The 26,645-nt window shown below is 41.9% G+C and overlaps 1 non-coding gene across 1 annotated transcript; it reads right to left on the reverse strand.

Moving 5' to 3' along the window:
• Window positions 1-17,019: 17,019 nt before the first annotated feature.
• Window positions 17,020-17,092, reverse strand: trnav-uac (transfer RNA valine (anticodon UAC)). Its single transcript has one exon. It is a non-coding gene; the product is annotated as a tRNA-Val (tRNA).
• Window positions 17,093-26,645: the final 9,553 nt, after the last annotated feature.

The raw sequence follows: 26,645 nt of genomic DNA on the forward strand, positions 1-26,645 counted from the left end.
TGTAAGAAAGGTGCACGTTTCACCGCTGTGTGAAGTCGGCCATGGCGCGTTGCATGTATGTCCCAGCGGTTTTTCTGTTTCTACAGGCTAACAAGTATTCATATGACAGAAGTAGATATTGTACGTTTGTTTTCTTCTTTTATTCGAGCATTAAAGAGACACGAAGTAACGGCGGGGAGTCCAAAGGAGAAAAAGTGACAGAATCAAACAAATGAAACAGAAATATTTCATTTATTTGTTCAGAAAAATGATCCAATTTAACTACTTTCAGGACTTTTTTGATATTCTGAAGTATTTTTGAGCAGCACTGTAAGTGAGTAGCCTCTCTGGGATCAGCTCCAGCTCCCTGTAACCCTGCACTGCAGGACAAAAAGGGTTCAGATGATGGATGGATGTGAATAAAAAGAAATAGTATGAAATGTAAGTTGTGCAAAATTACAAAATCAGTCAACATGCAACATACTAAAATGACCCATACACTGTTAATGATTCATCCTGAGCATCCAATGAAATGCTTTAACACGCCCCTCCTTCCTAATCATTGGAACGTCATGCATAGGATTGGAATAAAGGATTTTTAAATCATCTTTGGCTTTATATTTTTTATACAGAATGCCTCTGTCATCCTATTTTTTGCATGAAATATGAATTTCATGTACACAAAATAGAAGTTTGTAACATAAATGATGCATTTGTTTCTACAGTTGGTGTCTGAATGGTGTTCAATCTGTTCTAATTAATCAGCACAAACACCTGTGAAATGCTACATTTTTGAGGATGGGATAACATGTTTGTACACAACACAAACCTGAGTCAAGGCACACACCCACACCAATGGCAGAGGTGTTTACAAGCCATTTGTATCAGCGCGCTCCAGCTGTCATATTTAGTTTTATCCAAACCGGGATAAGAGCTTATCCAGGTTTCTGAGACCAGGATATGACTACTGAGTTAATCCTCTTCATCCCCTTTGGCACAAATAGGCCAAACTGAGCTCTCCACCGTTTCCTGTCCTTGGCAAGACGCTGAGCCTCAACCAAAAGTTAGACTTTCTGTTGTCCATCGCAGTTCTGTGCCACTTTTCACTCTCACTCACCGCGCTCTTGTTTTTTTCTGTTTAGTTGGGAGTACATTGTTAAAGGTTAGTATTTCTAAATTACATGCCACATGTCCGTAGAAACCTTCTTCTTCCACCACTGCTTCCACTTCATAACATTTTAATGCTGTTGACAAAATGACATTTGTAAAGCTTAAAAAAAGTAGAATTTAGATCACATCACTGTACAGGTGCTCCTTAATGCAGTGTGATAGCTCATATTTAACATGCGTGCTGTCTGAAAGACTTCACGTATCTTGTATAATCTCCATCAGAAAGACAACTCTAGGATTTTTTTGAATTTACAAACAAAACAAGAATCTTTGACAGTAAAGCCTCCCACTCAGTCAGTGCCTTCCTGTGTGTGTATGTTTTGTTTTTTGTTAAACAGTTTTGTTGCCTGAAGGCCAGCAGAGCATCGCAGAAAGAAGCAAGGACATGTTAAATGTTTCTATTACATCTTCAGCATAACCGCTTTGTGTTGATAAGGACATGGCGGTCAGCTTACCTGCTGGGCTCTATGGGTGTTTGCTACCTCATCAAAATAGGAGGCCAGTATATATATATATATATATATATATATATATATATATATATATATATATATGCACGCCTGCTGCCAGTTCAGGCACCTATTGCTAACAATGAATATATGAAAAGATATTCCAAGCTGGAGTGATCCCTGCTTGTTGATCTCAAACATTCCACTGCTTGACAGTCATTTAATGTAACATCTGCACAATATCCACCTACATTCAATATGTGCAGGGCAGCGAGGCCAACAGAACAGCCTTTCTGTACTTCATAAGACACCTTGACAGTATTTTTCAGCCTTTCAGTACACGTCATTTTATGATAATTTACTCTCCAGTGATGTGCATTGACATGATGTCATGAGGACAGACAATTTTCCTCTTAAACCATGCTTGGTGTCATGGATGCACGTGACCCAGGTTACACCTTAACTGGCTAAAACAAGGTGTTTTTGCACCTCGACTGAACATCAGACGCAAAGTACCCCTGAGAGGCTACGGTACAAATGACCTCCACGCAGGAGACGTGCTGGTGAAATAAGTTGAATAAAAACAGAGCGTGCTCTCTTGCATTGGATTTATCTGTTCCTTCAGGAGATAGCGTGCCTTTTCCACTCTCCAGTATAAACAAGAATCTCGGTACATGTCACTTTCAAGGCCCAAGATTCATGTGAGCAAGAAGCAGACTCATGTATTATAAGTGCAGGAGCGTCTGTGTGTTTGTGGCTGTGTGTGGTCCGGGACACACCAGGGAGAACACAAAGCGCTGCTGCCCTCCAGCAGTGGGCTCAAGCCTTAGAGAGCCATCCTGGTGACAGTACCAGGGGTCCATGGAGCTAATCAGGCCCCTGGGACAGGCTCTCAGGCCGCAGTTTTTGTTGTTGATACTTGGGGATTCTGTACACATAAGGACAAAGAGGCATAAAGTCAGGCTGAAGGTCTTTCTCGCTCTCTCTCTGCTACGCATCCACCTTTGGCTGAGTCCAGGACAAGGCTGAATTAATGAATTGGTGGATATATAAAGCTGAGAGCTTTCTTCTAGTGTCTGAACTAACTGGCTCTGTGTGTTGTCATGATGCAACATGCTGTATTAAATGCTGAAACAAGTGGCTGTCCATGAAAGCTGGATTTCTGCTGACTAGCATGGAGGAAATAAGTCACAAAAAAAAAACTTGACTGCAGACAGTTACTGCTCATATAGAACGTGGACAATCATAGATCCAGACCCCTGAGACCTGATCCCAGGCTGCAGTCTCCACTGTTGATGCATCCTGACCTTAAACAGGGACGGAACCAGTGTGAAGGTCTTCCTCTCCTTTGCTCATCGACCCTGCATGCATCTGGAATGAGACCTAACATTCTGTAGCTTGAATGTGAAACCAAATCTGTCAGCATGTTATGTCATGTATGGCAGCACATGTACTGTACATCTAATCACACGGAATGCTTTGAATAAATTACATCCAGGTTTGCAGAACTCAACAGGGAAATATGGAAATTGAGAGTCAGACATTAACCATAATGACAATCTGCCATTTTTCACAGGCTTTCACAGGAATATGTATTCATTAATGCACCCTCTCTGTAACATGTTAGCATGAATAAAGCTTATAAAACTGAAATCGCCAGTAATCACTGACACACAGACCAGATATTAATTAGTGCATGTGTGACTTCAAATATCTGACAGACAACAACCTGCCGGTGCCTTAGTGCAAAGTTTGGCTGGTATAATAATATAATCCACCTCATCTGTGGACATTGTTGTTGTGTCCAAGATGACCACAACAAATATTATGCATTATGCCTCCCAAACAGAGGGGGAGCCCTAGTACCAGTTTCAGTGCAGTGACTTCCTGCCACTACCTAACTGGAAAAACAAGTACCTTTGAAAGGTGAATGAACTGGTTTCATACATGCAATTTGTTTTAACACATCAATACAAAACTGCTAAACAGTCAGAGATCAGATAGTTTAACAACATCCACGCCTACAGGAGAGTAGTTCAGTTCAATTGTACACAAAATGCCAACACACATCATGGATTGAGGCATTTTTCACTGAGCTAAGTGACCATACATCCATTGCCTCACAGCATGAAACTCACACCAGAATCTGATTGTGAGAAATTCAACCCCGGTCCGTCTGCAGAGATGTGCCGCTCCGTATGTTTTATGGAAATCAAATTGACTAACTGGATTCCCCCCAAAGCCTCTCCAGTAATCTTGCCCTGAAGCTTCTGACATTCATGCAAAGGTGAAGACACACTGTCTTTGGTGATTGGTGCAATATTGTCCCTGGGGATACAGCAACTGCCAATCAGCGGGTTTGCAATATAGCTCGGATTCCGAGCTAGTTTTTTTTTTTTCCCTGTCAAGTGTGCCATGTTTCACACGAAGCAGCAGAAGCAGAGAGGCGTACTGAGCTAAATCAAAGCCTGTTCTGGGCTGTGTTTCATTGTGCTTAGTATAAAGTCTTAATAATTCCTATATTCATGAGGTGCAAAATGAAAAAATGCCTAAAGACACACAGTTAATAATGCAGGCTGTGGATAAAATGTAATAACTGACAGACATAAATGCCTTCAAAGAAATTCTCCTGTTTCTCACCTGTGGCCTTCAAATGAAGCTCAGTGTTTCCTTTGCTCCAATCAGCTGCAGTAATGAAAGGTTATTTTCAACGTGAATAAAAGTGCAAAACATCTTTTGACATGTACTCAACTCAAAGCAGGAGTGCATCTAAAGAAATGCTAAAGAAGCACACCTTTAAATCCACAGCATGCTCTGTGTTTTATAATGTATTCAAACCTGAACGTATTTGTGCAGTTTGAAGTTTGTTAGTAGAAGATGTGCAATAAAAGAAATGAAATATCAAACTGGGCTAACTGCCAACACCGCCACTGGCGGCGCGTGCATCTGAAAACAAGCAGGAAGATATCTCAGAATAAAGTTCACATCATAAATCACATCCTCTGAGACCAATTATCTGTTTCCCCTTAAAAAACAGCACAACATCCAATTTCCATACTAAAATATTGACAGTAAATACAGAAATATAATAATTATCACAATTTGCCTAAATAGATGTACGCTGTTCTCGTTCCTGATTCATCCTGAGGGAAGAACAGCATGCCATCACCAGGAGAACAGAAAGGTAGCTCAGCATTGGAAACAACTAGAGCTGTAGTAGTAAGTAATATTCAAGGGCAAAATGCCTCGACAACTAATTTAGTAGTCGATGGCTCGTTTAGTGACATCATCAGGCATGATTCTCTTGTGGCGTAGTGGGATGATCAGTGTTTTGGGTGCAAGAGGTCCCGGGTTCGAGACTTTGGCAAGCCGTACACACACACGCTCTTTTGGCATGGAGGCGGTCGCATGCTGAAGCAATGACACTGCAGCGGCCTAAAGCAGGTATCCACCTGCCGCTAGATGCAGCCATATCTATGGAAAAACTTTGACATTAACATGACGCGTGATCCGAGTACTCGAGTAATCGCAACAATAATCGCTGAGTATCCGAGTAGGAAAAATACTCGTCTGTTTGTTTGTGTGTTGTTGGGATGGGGCTTGTTACTATGGTTACAGCAGAAAATGGCAGCAGCAGAAGAGACTATATCTAAACCAAAGCCTGTTTTTAACAAATAGTGTTAAAGTTGAAATAAAACCCTAACTGTGAGTAAAAAGTAAACCTAACTGACACAGAAAGGGTGTTCACGATGTTTATAAAGCACCCAACTATACAATAAATAAATAACATCGGGCTGGACATCCAAACAAACAAACAAACACAACAACCACAAGTCCACAAACATGTGGCTGCCATATGTTCTGTTCTGGCCATGCATTGTAAACCTAACCATGCGTTATGCACTGTGAAAACTTTAATGTAACTTCCTGGATGGTAGCCATCACCGCAGTGCAGTTAGGGATCACTCTGTTCTGGGGGGCATTTGGCCTCTGATGAGCCGGAGGATCTTCGAGCTTCCAGGTGGACCCAAGCTCCATTCAAGGTTACAAATACCTGAAGAGGCCTCAAAGGGTCTACCTCAAAATTGGCAACATTATCTCTTAACATGTTCGGCTGACTCTGCTTCTAAGAGTGAATCTGGAGTTTGTTGTGGATAACTGCTCTCTGCCAATGTACCACTGTGCTGTTAGATGAGGGTCGTCTTTCAGGCTCAGCAGTCCAAGAATGTAGAAAGCAGCACCTCTGACACGGTGTCCTCTGTGGGTGGCACACCTCACAGATCGAGGTAGAGAATGACTACATGAATGGAACTTTTTTTTTTTTACGCGCAGAAAGCTGCATGATTCTTCTGTCGTTCTTTCTCCTTGAAATGCATCACCTTTCATCATCACAGAGTCAGACTATGACTGGTATAACTTAAAAAACAATGCCGACTTCTTCTCTGAAGATGCCGCCAGTTTGTCATGATTACACCTGAGTTGTGAATCTTTGTGGAAAAAAAGTAAGACAAGTGCATTGCAAGGTCTTAAATCAGCCCCTCTGCAGCTCAGGTGTTTTGCTTGTCTGCCACTGTGAATTGTACCTCTGGGAGCCCAAATGACACCCTTTACCCTCGTTCCACCATCGACCTTGAGTGGGAGAAAACCAAAGGAGGGACCGGGATTGGCTCCAGCCCAAACCTGAATTGTCACCTGTCCTCCTCGATCAGTCAGCCTTTCTCTCTAATAAAAGAAGGGCAAAGTACTGTGTGAAAACACGCAGGTGTAACACACAGGTGTCAATGTATAACAAGAGAGAAGCTGAGCGTGCCAAAAAAAATTGCAAGGTGGATGGAGGTAGGGATAAAGGAAGACACTGTCCTTGTTGGACAGATCCAGAGAAATCAATGCTACTCTAAAAAACATCTCTGGCAGTGCAGAGAGAGGTGTGAGTTCCATTTAAATGTACACATTTATTTAAAATTTAAATGTATGCATTAGGGTTGGGCTGTATTAAGGTATTAAGGTATACCGGCAGGGCATACAGGTAGAGACGGTATCATTTTTAATACCGTCAATAAAAAAATGCAATCCACTTATATAGAAGATAAGGATCAAATATTAAAAATATTTTATTTGATGACTTGTGTGGTTGAATCTTCAGTTTTACTACAGTAGTATAATATATTTTAGATGTTTGATAAAGAACATGACGTGACGCGGAGGAAAGAGAGAGAGAGCTGTGACCACTGCTGCGCTTTAGAGGACGAGCCAAAGCCAACAGTTTGGTGCCGTGTGAGCCTACATTCATAATTTTAACTGTTTCCATTAGAAAAACTTGGCAGGGAAACTGTGACCGGCAGGTTTTCGGTTTACCGGACAAGTGTTTTTATTACCATGCGTAATGCATACTGCACAAGGCTCTTAACATGATAAAATTGCAAAAACAAACACGCCACGGCGCACGCCACAGCACGGTATTTACTTATACTGGGGTAAAATGTGGAGGGCGTTTGACGATATCAAAATTTGGATATCCAACCCTAGTATGCATGATCAAAAAACTTGTAGGGATGAGTCTTATTACAAGCATGTTCCCTTCCAGGGATTCTGCAGACATTTTCAGTCAACACCATGCAAGTTTTTGACCTGATTGTTCGTCCAAACCCTGCCCATTTTGTCAGTGATCATGATTTCAACCCTTTCTGTAGATCCGAGACAGGACAACGTCTGCAGTGAAAAATATGCTGAATTACTGACTATTTTCAAAAATAAATGCTTTCTAATTTTCGCTAAAATAAGCGAATAATGGCAAGAAGAAGATGAGTGGATCAAAGGTAAGCAAGTGTAATAATATCTAGCCATTATCCTGTGGTAAAAACACCTCACAATGGGAACTGATTTAGCATGAAGTGTTTGCATGAAAATCAGCAGAATGAGTGAAAAGTAGGTCCTGCTGCTGCGAGCTGCGGAATATCTTCTGTGCTTTCTTTGGGAAGAAATATCAAAGCTGCTGTGAAAATTACTGATGAGATCTCTGATAAGATGTCCAGATGCTCATCTCGATGCTCCTCTAGCCTATCAGAACAGATGTGAGGTTCAATCACCATCAGGTCCTCGGGTGGGTGATTCTAGTTCGGATCTATTGGAGCCGCTTTCTGAGGGAAAACATCAACAGTGTGTTTGTCTGTCTGGCCTCCATGTACAAAGAGTCTTAATTATTCCTCTCAGCAGTGATGTTGCAGCACAGGTGTGTCCTTGTTAAAAAATAGAATAAAGCAGAATTAGGAGGTAAACTGAATAAAATTAGGACATCTCTTGTCTTTTTTGCTGCTGGAGTTCTTTCAGTTTTTCTCTGAATTGTCACATTTTATCCAAGTAATCAACATAAATTTCTGCACATAAGCACACTTGGTTTGATGCTTCCTGCTAAGCACCTGTATGTTTAATTCATGGATTCTTGTGGATCACTCAAAATCTTTTTTTTTCTTTTTTTTTGACTACAGCTGGTAGACAATGACGCCACATTTCCTCAGCAGACTGTAAAAGACTCAAAACAAAAGGCTGTCGGTGGTGCACGTGAAAGCTTTATCACAGTCTAGACTTCCACAGATCCACACATTAGCAGCTGAATGATGCAGGTGACACATTGTTCCTGCTCTCTGATTGCTATTTTGCCATTAATAGAAAGACAGAAACTGAAAGTGCAGGCAGGTGGTAGCTGCCATTAACGGAAAGATAATAAAAAAATGTCACAGCATGAAACTTTAACAACAGAGTGAAACAACCTCAGGTAAGAGATATTCATAATTAAACATCAGTCTGTTGAATTGTGTCAAGACGTACTCATATATTAATAAACACTACTACAAAATAATGATGAATGATTTATTATAAAACTGGTAAATTTAATGCAAATATAAAACAAGTCGTGTTTATGTAACTGTAACCTTCAGTATATTTGGTTTGTATTATTTTAAATTATACAGGTATTATCATTTGTGTTGCTTGTTTAATTGCTATTTGAATATACTTTTCTAATACTGCTAATTTATGCTCATCATATAAGTCATTAAGTAGATTTCTTGGGTGCTGGTTTGAGTCTCAGTGGGAGGGTCTAACTTTTGACATACTGGCAGCATCAGAGACTGCCTAAACTCCAAATACAGACAAAGACATGTAGAGTGGGGCTGTTGCAGCAATTGCTGGCTGCTTGTGTGCGATATAACAACTGTCTAGGGCTGCAACAATTACTCGAGTAACATTCAAGGGCAAAATGCCTTGACAACTAATTAAGTACTCGATGATTCGTTTAGTGATGTCATCAGGGATGAGTCTGTTGTGGCGTAGCGGGATGATCAGCGTTTTGGGTGCAAGAGGTCCCGGGTTCGATACGTGGGTGAGCCGCACACACACACGGTTTTGGCGCCGGCATTGAGGCGGTCGCGTGCCGAAGCAATGACACTGCAGCGGTCCAAAGCAGGTATCCACCTGCTGCTAGATGAAGCCGTATCTATGGAAAAACTATGACATTTACGTGTGATCCGAGTACTCGGAGTATCAAAAATACTTGTTTGTTGCAGCCCTACAACTGTCGTGGGTTTAAAATTACAGTGTGCACAATAGATGCAGCAGATATCTGTTAGCAGGTCAGCTAGTTAGATTTTTTACTGTATTTGAGGCATATTCCAGCCCTAAACACATCATAGTTGATGCTAGTCTTTGTGTTGAAGATGCATTCAGCATTCATTTTGTGCACTTACTGCCCCTGTGCTGGGCATGCAGACACCATCTACACAGGCCCAAATAAAAATGCTGTTTACTCCACAAAAATACTGTGATGCCATATTTTTGATGAGTCTAGTTTACATGAGGTCTCTGTGTTAGTTTTGGTTTTAATTTCAAAAGGTACCATCAGCTTATTGATATAAACGCAATTTAAATTCAGAAACAGGTAATTACACTCAGAATCCAGAATCAGCTGCTGTAATGAGACCTCAATGAAAAATTATTTACAGCATTAAGGTAAAATAAAAACATAAAAAAGCGATCTGGTAATGTTGGTGTCAAATCTCTTCCTTATTGAGAAATAATAAGACATGCACAATAACCAGAGTGATGGATGAACTCGACTGTGCAGGAAGTGTAAATGCATTCCCCCACCAGCAGAAGATATTCGCTCCAGCATTCACTCGCTTATTCAGGCAGGCAGTCAGTCAGTCAGTCAGTCAGTCAGTCAGTAAGAGGAGCCGAGTCTTAAATCAATCCATTAGATCCATCCATCATCTCGGTATCTCCGTGGGAGACAAACACTGATGGATCTGCTCACATCGACTGGCATTCCACCTTAAAAATGGGGCACAATCCGGTCTGTCTGCCAACATTTCATGAGAGGAGGAAGAGGAGGAAAGAAAAAAAAAACGAGTGCATCTCTATGAGCAGCTTTTACACTTCATTAGTCCCGGTATCACAAGGTGTGATAATAAATATTTAAAAATGTTTCTGAGGATAGCTGACAGACAGCGCATGACTGCTTCCATATTTGTAATATGTTCAGCCTCCGTTGAGAAATACTATGATCCTGTATGTTATGAAATAATGTAAAACAACTTTGCTGCAATTTAAGTAAATGCTTCAGAGAACAATAAAATAATAAGACGAAGAACTCAACAGCAAGCGTGCAAGTTTCGTAACAGCACTAATGAGAATGTAAAAATAAGGAAAAAGCACTAAGGACGCCTCATCAGCTGCTGCGGTTTTAACAAACACAGTTCTCAGAGTGTAAACAGAGGAAATGATTAAAAAGTATGTTTGACATTCAGACGAAGCTAGATCATGACAGGTATATTACACCTGAGAAAAACACATAGATTAACACCGAGTGAGTCATGAGTGACTTATGTGCTGAGCTGCCAATCAGGAGGAGAACACGTATAAATAGCGGAGTAGAGGTAACAGAAAGAGAGCTCAGCCAAGGTGGTGAAGCTTGTTTGCTGCAGACGTTCTTGTTAGACAGAGGGAGAGTGTTAGCCTGTCTGCTGGAGTTTGGTGTGCAGCAAACTTACACTGTTAAAGAGTGTATGAAAGTTCTCAGTTCATACATGAGAGTATTGAGTCTCAGGGCTTCAAGAAGAAAGTTTACCAATGTTAGTGTGGTGGGGTCTAGGCTAGACTCCTCTCCTACTATAGGTGGAGCTGCTGAGTGCAGCTCAGAGAGTTTGGTAGCACTGGCTCCAGGCTGCTCTCAGCAGCTCCACCTAGAGTAGGGGAGGATACCCCACCAACATGTTCAACAACTGAGCTTCAGAATGAGCTTGTGCCCCTTCTTTTTGTCTTTACAGAAGGTTTTAGTTACTCCATATAGCTGGTGGATTAGGCCCCGTTCACACTGGAGAAAGTCAATCCAGCTAGAGTAGGATTGAATCTGGATAGCCTTTAAACTGGATACGTTCAGACTTATTTTAAAATCTGGCTATCACACACGCGTGTTCACACTCAATCCAGCTTAACCCGGCTTGTTTGTTGTCCTCCAAACCACTAGATGGCACCTCATAATATACAGAGTCTGTTCAGGAGTAAGACCACGTGTGCATTTTTTTGTCCCGTGTCGCGCGTTCTTTCGTTTTTTTTGGTTAAACAAATCAGTTTATTCCTTTGTAGCCCTGTCTAAAATAAACTCGGGGCAAAGACACTGTCCGGGTCGCTAGCGGGATTCGCTAGACCGATTTGCGTTCACACCTGAGCCACATTTGAGCCAATACAAGAGGTGGATCGAGATCTATCCGGATCTATCCGAGTTGCGTTGTTCAGACTAAGAAAAAAACTCGGGTACGGCCCGAATCCCACTCTAGCCAGATTGATTTCCCCAGTGTGAAGTAGTGGATTAACTCCACAGGCCCTATTTCTGCTTGCATGATTCTGGTGATATAACACTGGTAACTTTCTATATATTTGCTCCATACTCTGCTAATACACTGATTTGATCAGTCCCTAAACATGTGTGTATCAACGCAGCACACATTGATATAAGCAGCTTAACTCTGAGGGCTAGTTACTAGAAACCACAGCCACTTTTTCTAAAGAATTGTATGATGGATTTTTTTTTTGCGTGTAAGATCTTTACTGTAAATCCAGTCCTGTACCATTGTGGTTCTCTTTCTAGTTCTAGACTTCAGCTGTGTTTCTGGAGGGATGTGCCCGAGGTAGGCTGATGCTCAGCACTTTGGACAAATGTAGCAAATTCATATTCATTTGTCCTCAGTATGAACCTGTTAGCATTGTGACTTACTCAAAATGCAGCTAAGACGTGTAATTAAGCAACATAATGCATGTGGTGATTTATTATGGAGAAAGAGTGGAGCTGTTTGTAATGCTGTAAAGTGACAGGCCATGCAGATGAGACAACACACGACTGGAGGCGGGCTAACAAAAAACAAACACACATCACATCAATAAATATTACTCTGAAATTGTACATTAAACAATTCAGAAACGTCAGGTGACCTCTTTATTATCATCAGAACTCCTGTCCTGGTGTTATGAAAATGCTCCAGAATGCAGGAGAATTTGACTTTTAAGATTCTTCAGTGAGGCTCACGTCTGAGATCCCAGTGCTGACAGGCTGTAAGGAGGAGCCGGGAAAGGAACCAACGTTCCTGTTAACAGTGGAGCATCTGCTCCACCACATGAGCCACTGTCATCACCCCGGTCAGATGCTAATCAGGTATTGGTGCTATCTACAAAGCATTACCTCCCAAAAACCTCCACCCTCATTCTCTCATCTAAAGGTCAGATTTAGGTGCCAATGTACATATAAACACATTCAGAGAAAATGCAGTGGAATCAGATCCCTCTACCTCCCATCGACCACTTCACATCCAGCTGTGGCAAATAAAATATAAGACCAACAAGCCAGTGGCTTTTGGAAAATTAGCTGAATCCAAGAGCTGTGATGGAGCAGCTGCTGCTAGCAGGAGATGTAAGCTGAGCCACAGAACTCAAGGCCAGGCTTTGAAGGAGGGATAAGGATCAGCAATGAGACCACCGCCGCCTATTGCCTCTGCATATCTGTCTTCCATCAGTCTTTGTTGGGCAGCAGCTGCAGTGGAAAAATTGACTTGGTGCTCACTCTGCTGATATGTGACACGTGAAACCCATGCTGGCACACCGAGGGCCAGATTACAGCATGAAATGTGGTCCTGCTCCTTAATCGTATGCATATAAAAAAATAAATAGGAGCATTTCTTTATTCTTTTTACTAAATTCAAACACTAATTCTATGAAAACAGCATCCAATACAAACTGAAGAGTGTATAAATCTGTTATTTAAACATATAAGAAGTATTTTCAGTCACATTTTCTCTCTTTTATCCAACTTTGAAGTGCCAAACAGGTTGAGTCAGATGAAACCAGGAGCATTACTCACTCAGGCATCCCATGACTAATGGCGTAGTTTTGAAGAATGCAGTATGCCTTCACAATGCTGCAAACCACTGTGGCATGGAGGAAAAAAATCCAGCCAATAACATGAAATCTGCTCTTTCAAATGCCTTTGACAGAAAGGCTGGAACTTGACTGCGTTATAAGAATATGAATTTGTTAAAGCTTCGTTCATCATATTAGGGGCTTCTCTCGGGGTTGATTTTTCCAGAATCAGATGTGTTGATGTTGTTGTTCGGGGGAAGTGAGTCAGTGTTTCAGGTGGGCATCTGTTGTTGTGACAGACTAGAACTGCCTCCGGTTTCATATGTTCCAATCTCCATCCTTATGTGAAGGACTGCGTTTCAAATGGCAGCCTAAGTGGCAACCGTCTGGGCAGAGATGTGTATTTTGCAGGAACTGTTGCTACTGCATGTCTATGGGGACAGTTTGAGGTTTTAGACTTTAATTCTAACCCCCGGAACACTCCTCAGTACCTTCTGTAATCACTCCCTGCACTCACAGTCTGTCGTCAGACAAACTTGGCAGGATTCATTGGGAGGTGAGGAATGCGGCGTGCAGAGGACCAAAGGGTGCTTCAGTGAAACATCTGTTGAGGTGGTTTGGAGCTATACTTTGTGTCAGATCACGTCATTTGTAATTACTGCAAATTGCATCAGTGTACTACTGTGCAGCGGCTGATATAAACTACCTCCACGCCTGCAGTGCCCGCTGAATGTTAACAGCGAGACACGGGCATGATTGGCTGCTGATGGGCGATTTCATGGCCGGATTTCAGGGTTAACTGATTATTGCCTGTCTTTAGTTTCACGCTGCAATGCTGCCGGCTACCGGGCAGTAGTTAGGTTCTCAATATGCAACCGTAATGTACATGTAAATCTCCTGCTAAACACAACGTGATGATTAAAATAAGAAAGTATTTCCTTTGTCAATTATCCAATCGTTCTAATTAAGGTTGTTTTGTCAGCAAGAACATAAAACAGATTAATGTTAGGAGTGGATTAAATGCATGTTGGAAGCCTAAATTCCCAATAGTGCTCAGACACAGTAAATTCGGGTGCAATATTTGGCAGGGCTGCCGCGTTTTGGGCTGTCCTAGACAGCCTGAGTAAGAGAATCGTGGAGATATCTGCGGTCGTAGCTCTAAAACGGCGGTCTGAGCTAAAACTCTAGCAGAATTTCAGAAATTCAGGATGACTGTCTCACAGTGTGAAAGCTGCTATGACTCCTCCTCCTGCCTGCATATCGACCTATGTCACAACCTGCGACTTCAGGTCATGCAATGGTCTTATAAGATTGCTAAAAATCACACAGTGGATAGAGGCCATTACATGAGGAACAAAGGTTTTTTTTTTTAAATTAGGGTAGTACATATTAGACTCTACTGTGATAAAGACTAAACAGGTTAAGAAATGGATGGTTGGATATTCTGCAGCACCAAATGTAGCAGGTGCACAGTAAACACAAAAAAAAAAACACAAAAAAAGTCCTTTGTGTTCCTGGATTCATCTGGATAATTGAAAAGAGTGGGCTAAAAAAATCATCACAATCTCTACAATTGCCTTGTGAAAGTACTGTGTTTGGTGCTGGAGACCCATTTCACATTCAGATCTTCAGAGACTGCGGTGGAAAATAAATGCATCATCTGAGCGGCTGAACGCTGTGTATTTATGGGAATGACAAGTTAACAAAGTTTGTGTCTAAAAAAATCAGTTTTTCTTGATCGGTGGAAATACATCAGACAAGCTGACACTTACTTGTATGCTAATAGCATTCACCTTTCATTTGAATGCTTCCCAGACAAGGCTGATTCTGAAACTGTTGGTGGGACCAAAGGCAGTAATGACAGTGATATGTATATTTATCAAAAGAATTCCGGAGCCACTTTCATATGCAAAGACTCTTTCCTCCTCATTTACTTTCCTTGGGTGCCATTTGCTCTCATCTCCTCATTGTGCCACAACTCCATCAACTCGGCTTTTATCAGCGCCGCTGCAGCAGAGGTTTCCCTGCTGCTGTGACCTCCCAGTTTGCCTTTCCTTGTTCCACAGCGTTGCATTAACCAATCCAGTTTGCCACCGCGCCTGAATTGATTTAATTAAATCCAGGGACCTTAACACCGTCATGAATTTCAAAGAGTGCAGGGATGCGTGTACACATATGCCAAAAAACCTGCACCAGCCCGGTTCCTGCCAAGTAAACGTTTGATCGTCATTAGTTGATATTCATGCTGCGCACACCAGAGGTCCTAAAATTGAATCTGATATTCTTTAATATTCCTATGTTCATCTGCATGCATATTAATCATGGAATTTAAATGGTGGGTGATTTGTCTCTAATGGACTGTACAACGCATCTTTATCAGTTTCCTTAATTCCCTTTCTCCTCTCAGGTGTCTATAAGCTGACATGAGGCTGTGTAATTAATTCACTTAGTGTATAGAAGACAATGTAATCAGTCAATGTGAGAGTCACAGGCTTTTTATATTGATGACTGCCGGCAGAATATTAGATACATTAATGAAATTGTTCAGAAAGCTACAGTATAATAAATGACAGCAGCATAAGGGAGTGCATATATTATTTCTATAATACTGCTCTTCAAAACACCAGGGAGGAATTTATATATGCACACTATATTGGAGCCTAAGCCTCACTTAATGCTGGAGTGCAAGTAGCCGTGTGCTTGCTTCCTGTGTAATCCTCAGCAGGCACCTCCTGCATCCCTGTTCTGAACTGTGGGGAGGGAAAGAAGGAGAAAATGAGTGAATTACTGCTGAGCTGATGCTTAGTGATGCCTAACACTAATTACATTTTTGCTGCTGTTTTAACTCAGTTTACACAAAGTCTTGCAGCAAACACACGGTGAAGAAGAAGCACCTTGTTTTCATTAGATCGACGTCTGATGCAGAAAGTACTTCTGTTCATAAAAGCATGATATTATGTCTCTGTAAAAACGCTGCTAGTAAGATTCTTGGAATTCCATCAAATCTGACAAACGTGGGGAGGAAGAAGAAGGAAGGGAGGGGGAGGAGGGGGGGGGTGTCAAGCAGCTGAGATAATTGATCTATGTGAAATGCTTGCATAACCACCATGTGTCACCCATGTGGAAATGTGACGGCTCTCTCTTAAGAATCCACTTTGATGTGTGCTCTAATTAATCTACCTCCTGTCTTTGATCGCCAATTTTCACTGAGACCACATATGTTCTTTCAGTCTTTGTATGACAGCTATTGACGACGTGCTGTAGAAAGCAGGGCCGTGGTCATACTTTGATATTTTCGCCTGGGTTTTTCCTCAGAGCGTCCATAAAATCAGGAGTCAATCTGTTCATGTTGTGACATTCAAAGTCACCATATACCTGCAAATCCGATTCCCATCACCTGCAGCTGTTCGTTCCAGCCTCAGCTGTAGCCACCATGTGGCGACCATCAAAAATGGCAGCCGAGGAAGTAACACTTCACTCTCAGAGCCCATCAGGATGTTAACCAGGTGTGTATGCATTAGATAGCGTGATGATTGACTGGTCAAATGTCGACGTTGTTGTACGACAATAAACTCCTACCAATGAACTACTGTGCACATGCTCCATGGACCAGAAGGGATAGACCACCACATCTGGAAAATGGCAGCCCAGTAAGTGATAGTAGACATACACACATGTATCATTAGTGTTAGCATGTTCACTGGGTGACTAGCAGCCAATAGTTCAGGCTCCATCTTCTGAGGACCCAGTCTGTGGAGGTCCGTGCTGTGTTTTTTTTTTGGATTTTGAAATAATAACTTTAATAATCCCTTCTGGGATTATTACTGCTGCTAAGCAGTGTCATACAATCAAGGAGCGCCACACCAGTGAGTGCGCTGGAGGCAGTGCGGGTAAAGTGCTTTGCCCAAGGACACACAAAAATGACTAGGGAGGAGTTGGGATCGAACCACCAACCTTCCAGTTATTAGGCAACCCTGTTCTACCACTGAGCCACTGCTGCCCCTAAAAGGTTGCCTGTTGGTTTCACTGGGGATTGAACCCAGGACCTTCTGCGTGTAAAGCAGACGTGATGACCACTACACTATGAAACCTGTAAGGTGTTTATCCTAATGTGCTGCTTCTGTGGCCTAGCAACCCACAGCTACAGCTGAATCCATGCGAAGAATCCTGGGCCCTGAAGAATCCACCTAATGCTTCCTTCATTACCGGGAAGAAGACAAACACTTTTGAAAGAGCCTTGTGAAGCCTCGGTGATGCAACAGGTCTCTAGATGCATCTTTTAAAAGATGGAGTCTCTGAATCAGGACACGGCTAAAAATGCGTTAGGTAGATTGACTAACCAACTTCACTCTGAAACAACAAAACCCTGCTGACTGTACACACAACATGAGTACAGTGTACTACAAGGCAGTATGCTAACACAATTATCAATTATATAAACATTAATACATGCAACAAAAAGTCGTCTAAACAGAGTTTTACTGTACATCTCTCAGCGCTGGCTACCATCCTGGATGGAGAGGAGTCAGAAACTTAATACATAAATGAAGTATTCCTGCTGGGACCGTGAGGAGAAGAAGAACACGTTGACAGAGCAAAAGTCCGAAAAATCCTCATTGACTTGACTCGTGTATTTTTCATAAGCGAATGCATTTTTGTGATAAGACCTCGAATCATGCACATATTCATGTGTTAAAATATTCAGATATACACATCTGATGCAGCTTTGAATCGCGTTGACTATAGGGACTTAATTTTACAAGCTGTCAGTTCTCATTATGAAAGCTAACTTTTTAAACAAACATATGTACAACTTTTTATTAACACATTCTGTAAGACAGGTGTTTACAGATCAGTTGCTGCCGAGTTAAATCTTAGCGTGAGTGTGTGTGTGTCTCTAGGGGAGTTTTCTATTCACCAATCCTATCAGCAACAAACCCCTCGTAGAGCCAAGCCCTGGTGACCACACTGATTAATAGACAGTCGTCTGAACTACTGGCCAATGAACTCCTGTTTCCCCCCCAAAATGTGTGATGGGATTTCCCAAGTGGCTGCTGAAAGAAAATGCGGAATGACGGTCTGTGTATTGTTTTGCAGCTGCAGATAGAAAATCAGTGGAGATGGAGGAACTCAAAAAATGCTTGCTTGGTTTTTACTCACACACACACACAGTATGCACAGTTTGTGTACTTTTAGTTCCATTAATGCAGAATATATCACGTATTAGAATATTGCACCTTGCCTGGTATTTCCCGGCTCGTTTCACATTCTATATTAGATGATGTATATATAGTTTATGCTTCGGAGCCTCGCCGCATACGTCCACCCACTGGTGTGATATGTGCATCTTGTTTTGATGTGTACGCAGCATAATGTTGATGTTAGTCATTAATAAAAAATGGCACCATCTGCTCTCTGCCTGAGCCAGTGCTCTGTGCCGTAGCTATCTGTCGACTGCACTGTGCTGATGGACAGCTATTCAATAATCAACCCTCAGAATAAGAGCGCAGAGGCCAGCACCAGGAGGGGCTCGCTCCTACCATGAGCGGTACACTGACACATTACACTCCTGCAAGATGTCAGCTGACCCTCATATAATCAATAGCATCCTGGGAGCAGGCCTCTAAAATCCACTTCTGGTCTGCTAGCTTTAACTTAGACTTCCATTCCTCAACACAGCGGTTAATTGATTAGGCGTGATATGCTAAACTGACTGCCTGCGCTGTTGTTTTGAAAAGGGATTGTGAGATTGAAGAGCAGCTATCAGCATACACGGCTCCATCAGCATACACATCGGAGCGGTAAATCTCTAGGAATAATCTCATAACTGGTGGCTTTAATCAAGATGAATGTGTTTATATCACTGAAGCCGCAGAACATGGTAAAGCAATGATTTACACAACAACTTCTGAGTGATTTTTACAGGGTGAGGAAATGTTATTTTCCTCAGTCGGCTTCCTGAGTGATGAAACAAATTCAGGGTGTGGGTTTCTGTGGAGCTCCTGGAGACAATTTTGATTGTTAAGACCGGATAAGGAGACGACTTTTTGATCATTAAAGTCAAATGAATCCAGCTTCATGTCGTATTTTTGGTGACCTTCAATGGTATCGATGCAGAAGTGTACTCCAGTATCTATCAATATGACATCATGTGGCTCCTATAGGTAAACAGGTAGCAGGTAAATAACATATAAATCAATAGATCATGTCCAATGACTCCTGCGCTCTCGATGCATCCTGAATCTTCCTAAATCTGCCAGTTATTGAGTGCTGATGGATGCGTTTTATGGCAGGATGCATGCATCATGTACAGTTTGTCGACTGATTTTGCAGCAGGAAGTTGAAAGTGAGTAAGAATTTAGCCATTTCTGTTTCGGGGAATTAAAAATTTGTGTCCAACAGCAGGCCTATGAACCTGATCTGACACCATCTGACTACTAAATCCTTTCCAAGAGTCACAGGTTTAATGCTGAAATCAATATAAATTATTATGCAGCATTTTTTTAAAAATAAAATGCTAATCCAAATACTCTTGTGTATGTGAAGGACGCATTGCTCCTTCAAGCACAAATTAAAGAAGTCTGATTAAAAGCTAGATTAACAGACATGATATAAAAACAGATGTGCCATATTATGGCATATTCTAACAAAACCTCTTCCTGTATAAGATATAAAAATGGAATATATACTCAATAGTTATTTAAGGTAGCTATGACTAATGCGCTGTCAGTAGACAGGGTACTATTAAAAGAAATATCCATAAGTGCGTTTAATGTCCACATCATCCATGCCTGCATGTCAGACAGGGCACACGAGTTCCTTTTTGTCTCCCCTTCAGTCTGTATTCCAGCCTCCACTCTTTATTTCAGGCTAATGGCACATGGAGGTTAAGGACCATTAGTCGGCTCCCTGGACTATAGCAGCACCTATTTTAGTGCTACAGCGTAGCTTTCTTCAATTGGCCAACCCTACTTTATCACTGCTTACCCAGGACCTTTCCCGGAAGGTCAGACTTTTCTAATGACTCGTGACTTGAGTCATGAGGAGGAGAGAAAAACTGAATGGGGAAAATTGCCTGTTGAGAGAGACAGAGCAAGAATGAAAAGCAAGGAAGGGAGAGGGGGGGGGGGGGAGAGGGCGAGGGCGAGGAAAAGGTTAGCGCTGGTGGAGAAGGATATATCACAGCTACAATAATGGGTCTAATGTAGACACTGCTGGACAGCTTAGGTCACACAGAAGTCGTTGTAAAGTTTGTCGATTTAATCTGAAAGGAATCCAGGATCCATTTAAAATAAATAACATCTGGGATTTACAAACCTGCTGTCTCACATCACAACGTGGAAAAGCTTCACTATAGAAGCTTGATCATTGGCACCAGCCTGCCTCCATGTTTTTCCATATCTCTGTCCCATTCTGGAGTTTAGTGGCCTTAGGTTTGTCCACTGGAGGATAATCACATTTATACATGGTCAGTGGTCACTGTGACATCACACACAGTCCAGGAACACAACTACTGTTTAATGAAAGATGAAATGTTGAAGTGATGGCATTTTAAAAGGCAGACCAGGCCAGGCCAGTCTAGACAGATAAGACAATTACTACGTGACTGATCAGTAGAGGCAAAGAGCGGCAAGAAAGTAATGCTATTCAGAGGTCATTTACATATCACTTTAACTGCAGTGTTCACTCTCATTTATTTAATTAAAAAAAACAAGTTAGGAAAAGATCAGAATTTGCATTGAAACACAACTTCTCCATCACAGGTGCAGTGTTTCAGTCATAGACTCTATATAAAGATGGACAACGTGGTCCAGTCACTCAAGGGTGCTGCAATGTTTGAAAAGGACGCCATTTTGGAGCCAGAGTCTGTGCAGTAAAAGTTCAAGAGGTGAAGCCACAAGGCCACAGTTCCATCCACACACCCACCCACTTCTGTGCTGAGCAAGCCCCCCCCCACACACATATTGGTTCGCCTTTAAGACCCCGTTGACACTGGGGAAATCAATCCTGCTGGAGCGGAACTAGGCGCCACCTAGTGGTTTGGAGGACAACAAGCAAGCCGGATTGAGCCGGATTGATCACAGACACGCGTGTGTGATAGCCAGATTTGAAAATAGGTCTGAACGTATCCAGCTTAAAGGCGATCTGAATTCAATCCTACTCTAGCTGGATTGACTTTCTCCAGTGTGAACGGGGCCTAAATGAGTCTCTATCATGCAGCCAGAAACATAGGGTGAATTTCTACAGTTTTCATTGTGCTCTGTGTGTAAATCCTTCACCTTGATTAAAACTGGCTGACCTGTGATTTAGATGAATTCCTCTTTAATGAGCCTCTATGATTAATTGCAGCAGAAATGTATTGTACCATCTATACTCGCTGACCTACTTAGAGTTGTTTCCCCCAGGTGTTCTCCATTTGAATCAAGATATAGAAGTGAGAAGAAAAAAGGGCTATGTTCATATAAGACAACTGTGAAGCCAATCAGATATTTACCAAGCCCACCATCTTGCATATACCTCCTGCTGAGATGCATCAGAGTTCACCCTCTATCTACTCTGCTGTCCAGCACTCGTTGATTTTTTTCCCCCTCCAGAATTTCCCAGAGGGTGCCTAGGTTGCTGCTGTGTCAAGACTCAATTTAACAGTCAGCAAAGTGATTTCACAGCATCGACTCTACCCGTTAAAGCAGCATGGCTTATGGCTAATTGTCAAGCAAGTCAAAACAACACTCATCTGACTTCGTTGGGTTTAATTAATATTGCATATTGTCGGAAAGTGATACCCATGCTGACATAATACATCGCAGCATTGCTTCAGTTTTTTGGCACAAGTTGTAGTAGAAGCAGGGTCCGATAATATTGATCATGCCTACAGAATTGGTCAGAGGAGAGCTGGTGTATCACATATCAGACAGAAAGACGGTGAGAAGCCAGAGGCAGGCCGAATTATTTGGCCATAACTTTATAAAAGTTTGAAAGAAACACATAATGCAATATGGCGGTACCAAGCTATAGTTATAGTTAAAGTTTACAAAAATTTATAAAATAGTGCAGCATGAATCGCTTCTTTGGTGGTCAAAGGAGTCACTTGAGGCTGCTCCCTGATGGAAATGTTCCCTGCCACCTCGTTGTGAAGTTATTTGGAGCAGATTTTAAAAAAAGGAGGCGACCTCAGAGCCCAGACCCAAAACATACTGAAGGGAATACATTCCCCTCCCCTCCCCCAAGCTGGCAGGACGTGGCTGGAAAGAAGGACGCCTCGGTCCTCTGCTTGCTGCTGTCATGACACAGATAATCAGGAGAAAATGGGAGGGATGAACGGAAATTGTAATGTGTTATGCTGAAAATAAGGAATGTGCAGCAGCTTTAGCTTATCAGCCGTGAGGCATTGGACCACAATGTCTCATCACCTCCTGCGTTTGGGTACACAGGCCACAAATGGTTGAACAAATGGACAGATAAGCAAAAAAAAAAAAAAAAAAAAAAGTTATGGGAAGATACAGTGTCATTGTCAGAATATTGCCTTCAGAGGTACAGTACATTGAAACATGATAATGTCAGCCAGTGACTGGAAAGTAATTGCTTTCTAATGAATTTCAGTTTCTCCCTGAAATATCACCTGCTGCCTTTCTGGCTATGATAGCAAGGTGATGTGAACACCTGCTCTTATTATAATAATGCTGGGCACGTCATTTTGACCAGGCTGTTGTTGCAGTGATGCACCATCAAATTATTTTTCCATCTCTTCACACTGTAAAATGTAAAAATATCAAGTGGTCTTAACTGATGTATGCTTAATGAAGAAAGTATTAAACTCATCAGCCTGCAAAGTTGTGGCAATCAAGGTCTAATTTCTCTGAGAAATGTTATGAGCATGAAAATAAATCCAGAAACAACATAGTTTTTATTTTTTTTGGGTCTGTAGACATTTCACGGCTCCCCCAGCCACCTTCACTCATCCATTTTTTAAAGTTCTGTGAACTTATTCCAGTAGTTTGAAAATAATTGAGTTGAATTGCTATGAGTCGTATTGACTGCAAATATTTGAGTTGAGCTAAATGAGCAGATTCAGATGTTATCAAAAGGTACAAGTGGGCCATCAAACCTTTTCAGTTCATCAATATACTTATACACTAATACACATTTTTTCATACTCAAAAAAATTGAGACAATCGATTGCCTCAATTTTTTTAGTATTGCTGACTTATTCGGGTTTACAGTGCATGCTGTTTTCATGCTAAGCTAATTGTCCGGTTGCAGCGTTACTGTGCAGAGATCAGAGTGGCACTGATTCTTTACTGCAAATAAATTCATGTAAATTGTGCTCAGCAGTCGTAGCTTCATGTTAGTGTACGTCTTTTTATGCTAACCTATTCATCCAATCGTAGCTTTATACTATACAGACAATGGCATCCATTCTATGATGTACATTTCTGCAACAGCCTTTTCTCAGCAGTAGTACATAACACTACGATCACTGTGTCATCTTTCTTATGCTAAGCTATTCCCCATGTTGTAGCTGTGTGTTTATTGAAGGACTGAGCATGAACATTTCTGCAAGGCAAGATTTTTCTCAACAGCAGTTGCTATATATTGTAACGAGCTAGCAGTCATTGTGTCTTTGTTTCCCTGACATATTTCTCAGTATGTTGTGGTACATTGTGTTGTATTGTGCAAAGGAAATTTAAAAGTTTAGGCGAAATATCCTGAAAAGCATTTCATTGTCGACACTGACAGACCAGCCCAGCAGATTTGTGATGAGTTGTGTGTCTCACGGTGGTCCAGCAGCAGCAGCAGCAGCACAGGTGTTATTTGGCCCGTTCATGGAATTGTTTCTTTTCCCTCAGCCAGAGGGCAAAGTAATGCACCCAATACTCCACATCCAGAAACTGATACAGAAACAATTCTGCAGAGTCCAATATGTGTGAGGTGCACTGGAGCCTTAAAGTACAAAATAAAACCACCAGGTTATGAAAGCATCAAATTGAAATATAAAACTCGGAGGGAAACCTTTAGGGAAGCAATCATAACATGAATGTTCACATAGCATCAAAGGAAGTCATATTTGAAAAACTGATAAGAGTGTGTGATGTTTCCTTTTTATGAGGAATCCAAGGACGTTTCCCAAACAGCATGTCAAAAATAAGTAAACTTCGGAGGGAAGCGAGAAGAACACCCTGTCTGTCCTTGCAGAGAGATGTTTGCACCAACAATGATGTTGCTGAATTGGTTTATATGTGTGTGTGTGTGTGATATATTTGCATATTTGTGCAATGCTCTGGAAGAAAGCTGATTAAAGAGTGAATGAGGAAGTTGATTTCCACCCCACAGTGGGCCAACAATGTGCAGGATTAATCAGGCCCAGCTCCTATCCATGCAGGTTAATTAGGGTTAAATGATAATTAGGACACCATTAAAAAGGCAAACAACCACCCAGGACCCTTAATCCACACAACGCTGCTGCTGCTGCTGCTGCAGGGAGCTTTGTTTGTTTGTGGAGGGTGTGTGTGTGTGGAAAGGTGTTTTTTTTTTTTTTGGCACAACATTTTTGACTGTATGCGAGATATGTGCCTTTTTTAATGGTGTGTGTTTAATTACTTTCATCAGTGTTTCCTCATGTGTGGAGGCAGGACCGGGAGCCTTATCTTGAACCTCACAGAGGGAACGCTGACTGTTCATAGATGAAGGTCGAAGTGCAATTCTTTCCACTAGTCTCTTTAGGTTTAACATATCTCAGTGTCATCCAGCACACCATGTCATATTAGCAGCTGCTGCATTGAAAAGTTCACCATAACAAAAAATAGAATTAGGACTAATACCCAGAATGCTTTGCACCATAACCGATGGGATGTAAATGTGTCAGGGAGGACCTGGAACATCCTCTTTGTCCCCTCCTAGAATACAACAATTTGCCTCCATTTTCTGCCTGCAAAATGTGACACGAGGAAGCTGCAGTGAAAAAAAATTGGAATTGATTGGAGACTTGGCTAAAATGTCTTAGGTTGTGACCCTTGAAACTCAAAAGCATTTTATCATATTAGTATTCTGCAGCTCACAGCTGCGACTCGGCAGGAGAGGTTTCAGAGCATGAGCAGCATCAACCTGCATCACTGCATCTTCACAGCTTTATTTGGTTCTTACACGTTTATTAATCATTCATTACTGCAGCAAATATAACACATACACAATCACTGACTAATTTAAATTGTTAGGTTTTAACGCCATAGACTGCACCATATTAGCAATCAGTCTAAACTACAAGTAGAGGCAAAGAGGAGGAGCTTAGAGAGGAAGCAGGAAGTCGTGGTTTGGTTATATGGTTATATGACCACAGTTGGGTGCCGTGTAAACACACACTTGTCGATTTATTACAACAGGCCTCAAACTCCTCATTGCTATTCTAATTCAGCGCTGCCTCCATTCATTCGTTCATTGAACTTGATGATGGATATCGCCGCCCTGCAGCCTGTGGCCCTGATCGCGGCCGTATTCGCCGCGGTGCTTTGTAATCCCTTTAGGGTCTTCAAATCTCTAGGGCTGGCACTGAACTCTTTCCCTTCCGCAGCACCCAGATGTACACTAGGTAAATTTATCAGCACAAAACACCCTGGGCATGCCTGAGTGAAAGCAGGAGCTTAGCACTGATAGGACGGCTGTAAAGTAGCAGTGGGCATTTTATTCCATCTTATTTTTATTTTATTCCTTTCTTGGAAGGTTATATCTGGGGGCCTCCTGTGATCTGACTGCAGTCGGATAATTCCTGAGCTACGATAAGGGCTTGGATAAGCATAATGATGTTTGGAAGTGTGAAGTTTTTGCTCCTTTTAAATGGAGATGGTGATTTTCTCCTTACACCTCTGTGCTTATTTAGAGCGCAGACTATGGCCAAGAATTTCAATAGAGAGTCTTATTCACAGGCAGTATTTTTTTCCCTCCGTGTGAGTGTGTGTGTGTCAGCGTGAGACAGTGTGTGTGACCTGCATTCTTTCCAAGCTTTTTTTACACCACCCAAAGAGTGCAGCTCCTTACTGCTGAGTGTTGAACAGGCAGTGTGTCATTCCTTGTTGGTCAAAGGGCCATTCTGCTTTATTCGGGTGTGTACGTATATGACAACACAGACAGTACAGGTGAAGGGATGGCCGCGACTTTTATACTCCCACCACATGCGCGTCCAACACCAACCAGACTGAGCGGGCAGGAAGTCCAGCACCAGAGCAGCAGAGAGGACCTGGTCGATTTTCAAAATAAAATATGACATGAGTCCAGCTGGTGAAAAAAATAATTAAAGCTTAGGACGGAACAAGTCGGAATGCAGTGCGAACATGCCCACTGGGGTCCTGGCCTGTCTTTCCTCCACCGGTTATGGCTTAATATCGATACAGTCATGTGATATACAAGCTCTGTGTTTTGTGGAGCTGGATTCTGGTGTTCCTGCCTGCTCCATCTGATTGCAATTGATGCCATGCGGCCACAGCTGACCACCAAAACAGACTTGGTGTGTATTTTGAGTGGATCAATGTGGTGGGTCCTGAGCTGGGAGTGAGGAAACTGGAGTTCTGCTGATTTTACGTGGAAATCTAGCTTGATTCTCCCCTGCACAGAAGAAAATGTGTCCTACAGTGATATAAGGTGTGCAGCGGTGTC

This window comes from Parambassis ranga, chromosome 12 (assembly GCF_900634625.1).
Source record: "Parambassis ranga chromosome 12, fParRan2.1, whole genome shotgun sequence".
NCBI lineage: Eukaryota > Metazoa > Chordata > Actinopteri > Ambassidae > Parambassis > Parambassis ranga.